Here is a 6,828-nt window from a genome sequence, read left to right as displayed (position 1 = left end):
GAAGAAGCGAAAGGAGGGAGGGAGGGATGGAGGAAAAGGTGAAACAAAAAGGACAAACCCTAATGTCCCCAATGATTCTAAGGGACAAAATCCCAGGTGTGCAATAAAATTCTGCCTCCTTAAGCTCGTCTTTTCCATGCCTAGAATTCAACTGTCACCAGATGGATTAGACTGAACAGGTTTCAAATCTCCAGGAGGCTCTTATCTTCTAAACAGGGACGGCTGTTTTCTAGTAAAATCACTGAAAGGGAAGGAGAAAACTCGAAAGAGGTTCCTCCTGGCGCTCATGTCCGTGAACCCGAATACTCCCTCAGTCCTCAAAGAGAGACCTGGAGAAGGAGACTTGCTGAAGCAAAGCCACAGGGGTCTCTGAGGTTTCCTTGGCCCCTCGCCCCTGTCCTGCCTGGCTGATGTCAGCATCTCTCTGTGAGGTCACCACCTCCCCACCGCCTTGGACCAATAGTCTGAGGTCCTGCAAAAGGCCTTTGTGATGTCACTGCCACACCCCTCCCTTGCTGTGCCAATGTCCTGCCCCTGGCCAGGGACTTTGGAGGTTTGAGCTACTCCCTGTGGTCACCCCACTCAAGGAGCTTTTCTGCAGAGCATCCTCAGATGTCTGAGCACACGAGTGCCATGGCAACGAACTGACACACGTGACACCAAAATGAGATCATTAATATACTAACCTAGAGAAGGACACTGCAGCATTAGTAGGAGAGAACCCCCTACTGAACATGCATTACACCTAGCAGCGTCAGCAGAACATATCAGCTACACAACTAAAGAAAGGGATCTGCACGTGGCTGTAGACCAGTGGCTCCCAACAGGGTGCCCACGAGCGCCATGGCGCCCGCCGGGGCATTTATGTGCGCCCACCTACTGCCCAGCAGGGGAGAGAAGCTGTGGCCCTGCGCCTGACGGGGACAGAAAACTCAGGCTGCAGGCACCGGTGCTCTCTGTCCCTGGCAGACGCGGGGCTGCAGCTTCTCTCCAGCTTCTCCGGGGCTGCGGGCGCCGGTGCTCTCTGTCCCTGGCAGGCACGGGGCTGCAGCTTCTCCAGGGCTGCAGCCTGCAGGCGCCGGTGCTCTCTGTCCCTGGCAGAAGCGGGGCTGCAGCTTTTCTCCAGCTTCTCCAGGGCTGCAGCCTGCGGGTGTCAGTGCTCTCTGTCCCTGGCAGGTGCGGGGCTGCAGCTTTTCTCCAGCTTCTCCAGGGCTGCAGGCTGCGGGCGCCGGTGCTCTCTGTCCCTGGCAGGTGCGGGGCTGCAGCTTTTCTCCAGCTTCTCCAGGGCTGCAGGCGCCAGTGCTCTCTGTCCCTGGCAGGCGCGGGGCTGCAGCTTTTCTCCAGCTTCTCCGGGGCTGCAGCCTGCAGGCGCCGGTGCTCTCTGTCCCTGGCAGGTGCGGGGCTGCAGCTTCTCTCCAGCTTCTCCGGGGCTGCAGCCTGCGGGCGCCGGTGCTCTCTGTCCCTGGCAGGTGCAGGGCTGCAGCTTCTCTCCAGCTTCTCCGGGGCTGTGGGCGCCGGTGCTCTCTGTCCCTGGCAGGCGCGGGGCTGCAGCTTATCTCCGGCTTCTCCGGGGCTGCAGGCTGCGCGCGCCGGTGCTCTCCATCCCTGGCAGGTGCGGGGCTGCAGCTTCTCTCCAGCTTCTCCAGGGCTGCAGCCTGCGGGCGCCGGTGCTCTCTGTCCCTGGCGGGCGCGGGGCTGCAGCTTTTCTCCAGCTTCTCCGGGGCTGCAGGCGCCGGTGCTCTCTGTCCATGGCAGGCGCAGGCTGCAGCTTCTCTCCGGCTTCGCTGCAGACTGCGGGCGCGGTGCTTCTGTCCCTGGCAGGTGCGGGGCTGCAGCTTCTCTCCAGCTTCTCCGCTGCAGCCTGCGGGCGCCGGTGCTCTCTGTCCCTGGCAGGTGCAGGGCTGCAGCTTCTCCAGCTTCTCCGGCTGTGGGCGCTGTCCCTGGCAGGCGGGGCTGCAGCTTATCTCCGGCTTCTCCGGGCTGCAGGCTGCGCGCGCGGTGCTCTCCATCCCTGGCAGGTGCGGGGCTGCAGCTTCTCTCCAGCTTCTCCAGGGCTGCAGCCTGCGGGCGCCGGTGCTCTCTGTCCCTGGCGGGCGCGGGGCTGCAGCTTTTCTCCAGCTTCTCCGGGGCTGCAGGCGCCGGTGCTCTCTGTCCCTGGCAGGCGCAGGGCTGCAGCTTCTCTCCGGCTTCTCCGGGGCTGCAGACTGCGGGCGCCGGTGCTCTCTGTCCCTGGGAGGTGCGGGGCTGCAGCTTTTCTCCAGCTTCTCCAGGGCTGCAGGCGCCGGTGTTCTCTGTCCTTGGCAGGCACGGGGCTGCAGCTTCTCTCCAGCTTCTCCGGGGCTGCAGGCGCCGGCGTTCTCTGTCCTTGGCAGGCACGGGGCTGCAGCTTTTCTCCAGCTTCTCCAGGGCTGCAGGCTGCGGGCGCCGGTGCTCTCTGTCCCTGGCAGGCGCGGGGCTGCAGCTTTTCTCCAGCTTCTCCAGGGCTGCAGCCTGCGGGCGCCGGTGCTCTCTGTCCCTGGCAGGTGCAGGGCTGCAGCTTCTCTCCAGCTTCTCCGGGGCCGCAGCCTGCGGGCGCCGGTGCTCTCTGTCCCTGGCAGGTGCAGGGCTGCAGCTTATCTCCGGCTTCTCCGGGGCTGCAGGCTGCGGGCGCCAGTGCTCTCCATCCCTGGCAGGTGCGGGGCTGCAGCTTCTCTCCAGCTTCTCCAGGGCTGCAGCCTGCGGGCGCCGGTGCTCTCTGTCCCTGGCAGGCGTGGGGCTGCAGCTTCTCTCCGGCTTCTCCGGGGCTGCAGACTGCGGGCGCCGGTGCTCTCTGTCCCTGGCAGGTGCGGGGCTGCAGCTTCTCTCCAGCTTCTCCAGGGCTGCAGGCGCCGGTGTTCTCTGTCCTTGGCAGGCACGGGGCTGCAGCTTCTCCAGGGCTGCAGGCTGCGGGCGCCGGTGCTCTCTGTCCCTGGCAGGTGGGGGGCTGCAGCTTTTCTCCAGCTTCTCCAGGGCGGCAGCCTGCGGGCGCCGGTGCTCTCTGTCCCTGGCAGGTGCGGGGCTGCAGCTTTTCTCCAGCTTCTCCAGGGCTGCAGCCTGCGGGCGCCGGTGCTCTCTGTCCCTGGCAGGCGCGGGGCTGCAGCTTTTCTCCAGCTTCTCCAGGGCTGCAGCCTGCAGAGAAGATGAAAATTGTTTATATTTATTTTGTAAAATATTTTGTAGATAAAAAAGAGCAAATTGACATGGGAAGGTGAAAGAGTAATTGCCGAATAATTTAGTTAATACCTTTTACATGTAAAATTACTGTTTTTATCTTATGGATTCATATATTATGTAATATTAAATATGACTTTTTTTGTATATTTAATGTACAAACAGAAAATAAGCCTTGAAAAATGGTTGGCACCCGCCACACTCTTCTGAAAACCTGAATGTGCTACTGGCCACAAAAAGGTTGGGAAGCACTGCTGTAGACAGATCAATGCAAAGCTCCACTCACTGCACAGCGGCCAGCAGAAAAGCGAACGTGTTCAGATCCATAAGGAATGGGATGGAAAATAACACGGAACATTTGTATATAAATCACGGGGGCAGCCTCGAATATCCTGGGCTCACCATGGCTACTACAGCACCGCACCCGGGATATTTTAAATCTATCCTTGAGAACTGGGGAAGAAATAGGTCTAAAAAGAAATATTTGATAATGAGAGAAAAGCACCCGGTTCTGAAGAGATTTTATACTAAGTAAGTGACGGTAGTTGGACAGTGTGACAGGATTGTATATGGAAGTTCCATAAACAGACAGTAATAATTCCCCCCCCCCTTCACATGGGTAGCAGGGAGCCCTTTGGGGAGGTGCTTTAAGAGGGTACGTGACGGGAGTATGGAGCAGGAAAACTCCCTGGCAGTGGGGAGGAGGCAGCAGCAGGGGGGGCGGGTGACTGGCAGCTGGGGGGGCGCTGGGCAGGGGCAGCAGCAGCAGGGGCGCTGGGCGGGGGCAGCAGCAGCAGGGCGGGGTGACTGGCAGCTGGGGCAGCAGCAGCAGGGGTGACTGGCAGCTGGGGCGCTGGCAGGGCAGCAGCAGGGGCGGGTGACTGGCAGCTGGCGGGCGCTGGGTGGGGCAGCAGCAGCGGGGACTGTCAGCTGGGGCGCTGGGCACGGGGGCAGCAGCAGTGGGGCGGGTGACTGGCAGCTGGGGCGCTGGGCAGGGGGCAGCAGCAGCAGGGTGGGGTGACTGGCAGCTGGGGGCGCTGGGCAGGGGCAGCAGCAGCAGGGCGGGCGGGTGACTGGCAGCTGGGGGCGCTGGGGGCAGCAGCAGCAGGGCGGGGTGACTGGCAGCTGGGGGCGCTGGGCAGTGGGGGCACCAGCAGGGGGCGGGTGACTGGCAGCTGGGGGCGCTGGGCAGTGGGGGCACCAGCAGGGCGGGCGGGTGACTGGCAGCTGGAGGGCGCTGGGGCAGCAGCACCAGCAGGGCGGGGGTGACTGGCAGCTGGGGGCGCTGGGCAGGGGCAGCAGCAGCAGTGGGGCGGGTGACTGGCAGCTGGGGGGGGCGCTGGGCAGAGGGGGGGCAGCAGGACGAGGGCGGGCGGGAGACTGGCAGCTGGGGGGCGCCGGGTAGGGGGGGCAGCAGCGGGGGCGCTGGCGCTGCAGGAACAGGCCGGTGGAACCTGGGGCCGGACAGTCTCCAGGGGGCACTTTCCCCTCCGGTCCCTTCCCGGCCTCGCTGAGGGCAGAGCCCGGCCCCGCCTCCCCCCCACAGGCCGCTGCGTCTCGGGCCCCGCGAGCTGCTCCCGGGGTCTCGGGCTCTGGCGCGAGGGGGACGCGCCCCGGCCGCGGGCAGGGCCCGGCACACGGGGAGTGGGGCCGAGGGGGGGCTCCGGGCGGAGCCGCTGCTCCCCAGCCGGGGCGGGTCTGAGAGGCGCCGGCTGGGGGCGGGGTCTCAGCGACGGGCGAGCAAGAGATGAGGCCTCCCTTACCTGGGAGGCGGAGGGCGGAAGCGCCCCCGGGCCAGGCTGGGAGATGTAGTTCCCGACTCTCCCGGAAGCGGAAGTGACGTCGGCAGAGGAGCCGGGCTGCGAACGAGCGTTGGGCGCTGCGGCTCTGCCTGGCGCGCGCGGGGCCGTTGGAGCCTCTCCCGGGCCGGAGAAGGGTTGGTGCCGTTGGAGCTCTGGGCATGCGCAGATCGCGGCGGGAGAGCCCTTCATTAACCTCCCCGTGCCCGGCCCGGGCCCTGCCTCGCTGGAGCCGCCCTGGGGCCGCCCCGGGCTCCTCCCGCCCCGCTGCGGAGCTGCAGCCTCCAGGCCCGGAGCGAGCCCCGGGGGCGGGGCCGGGCGGTGACTCTGCCCTAGTGCCCGGGGGGGACCCGGCATCCCGCAGCGCCGGGATCAGCTCCCTGGGGGGGGGCAGCGCCCGCGGGGGGCTCGGGGCGGCGGCCCCCGCAGGAGCCCAGCGCCCCCCGGGCCCGGCCAGGCTCTGCCCTGGGGCCCCGCGGGCGGTGCCGGGGGGAGGGGCTCGGCCCCACTGGGGTCCCTGCGTGGGGCTGGGGGGGGGTGAGACCGGGCTGGGGGGGGGCGGGAAATGTCTGTGCAGCCCGGACATGGCCGGGGGCAGGTGACCCCGAGGCGGGGAGAGAAGGGGGCTGAGATCCTCTCGGATTTACCGCTGCCCCCTCCCGTGGGGACCCCCTCCTCCCCGTCCTGCCCCCTTTCTCCTAGAGAGCCACGAGCAGCGCCCAGGGTGACCCCCTCCCCAACCCCTGAGAAGTTCCCTGTCCCCCCCCCGATTGTGCCCCATTTTCTCTCCCCTTCGCCAGTGGCCAGTTCAGGTCTCAGGTTTGGGGGGTTTCCCCCATTTCCACCTGCAGGGATTTGTCCTTGTGCGGGTGGGAAATGGTTCCCCCGAGTGATTCCTGAGCTGGGCAGAGGGTGAATGGGCAGAGGCTGGGGGGGCCCTGAGACAGGGACACCTCTGGGCTGCGCTGGGGGGGCCACTCTCTGCTGGCAACGGGGCCTGGGAAGGGCCAGGAAGGGGAGGGAGGAGCAAGTGTCCCCCATGGAGACGGCCCAGCCCCAGGTTTCCCAGTCCCAGCTACTCCCCAGCACCTGCTGGACCTGTGAGTGTGAGGCAAGAAGAATCCATCTCATTCTGTTGTTGATTGAATATCCCTGTATAATCCCCTCCAATTTCCCCTCCGTTCTCTTGAACTGTTAAATGCTGATGTAAAATCTTCCAGATGTTGGTGCTTCTGTCTCACATTAGCAAATATATTGTTTGTGCCCCATTTTCTCCTCAGTTCTGAAATACTGATATCAAATTCTCAAAAATCTTCCCACTTTTCTCTCCAGGTATGTGACTGAGATCAGGGCTCTTATCATACTGAGCGTGGCCCTGTTCTGACAGCTGCTGCAGAGACCCCAGATGAGATCAGACCCCACTGTTGTGCCAGGTAAAACTGAGGCCTAGACCGAGATCACGGCCCCCTTTAAGCCAGGCGGTGCACGACTGTGACCCAAACTGCTGTGTCCATTGTGCTGGGCACTTTAGAGACCTCGACTGAGATCTGTGTCCCCGTTGAGTCTGGCACTGCACTGACCCCAACCCAGATCACGCCCCACCACTGTACTGTGCACTGCACAGACCCTGACAGAGATCCTGCCCCGACATTTTACCAGTTGCTGCAGGGGCCCTAAACAAAATCCGGGATCCTGTAATGCTGGGAGTTGCAGAGTCACCGACTGAGGTCAGGCCCCTGTTGTGCAGGGCTCTGCACAGACACCGAGATCAGGGTCCCCATTGTGATAGGTGCTGAACAGACACCAAGGGTATCTCTACCCTGCCACTAAAACCCCCAGC

At 64.1% G+C, this 6,828-nt stretch overlaps 1 long non-coding RNA gene across 1 annotated transcript; it reads right to left on the bottom strand.

The window, feature by feature from the left end:
* Positions 1-3,091: 3,091 nt before the first annotated feature.
* LOC120384855 lies at positions 3,092-4,691 on the bottom strand. Its single transcript, XR_005589141.1, has 3 exons — positions 4,644-4,691; positions 3,383-3,659; positions 3,092-3,147 (listed from the first exon to the last, which is right to left on the bottom strand). It is a non-coding gene; the product is annotated as an uncharacterized LOC120384855 (long non-coding RNA).
* Positions 4,692-6,828: the final 2,137 nt, after the last annotated feature.

The sequence above is a fragment of the Mauremys reevesii genome, linkage group 16 (assembly GCF_016161935.1).
Source record: "Mauremys reevesii isolate NIE-2019 linkage group 16, ASM1616193v1, whole genome shotgun sequence".
In the NCBI taxonomy this organism is placed as follows: domain Eukaryota; kingdom Metazoa; phylum Chordata; order Testudines; family Geoemydidae; genus Mauremys; species Mauremys reevesii.
Note: the sequence above shows the minus strand (reverse complement) of the source record. Positions and strands in the feature narration are given on the sequence as shown.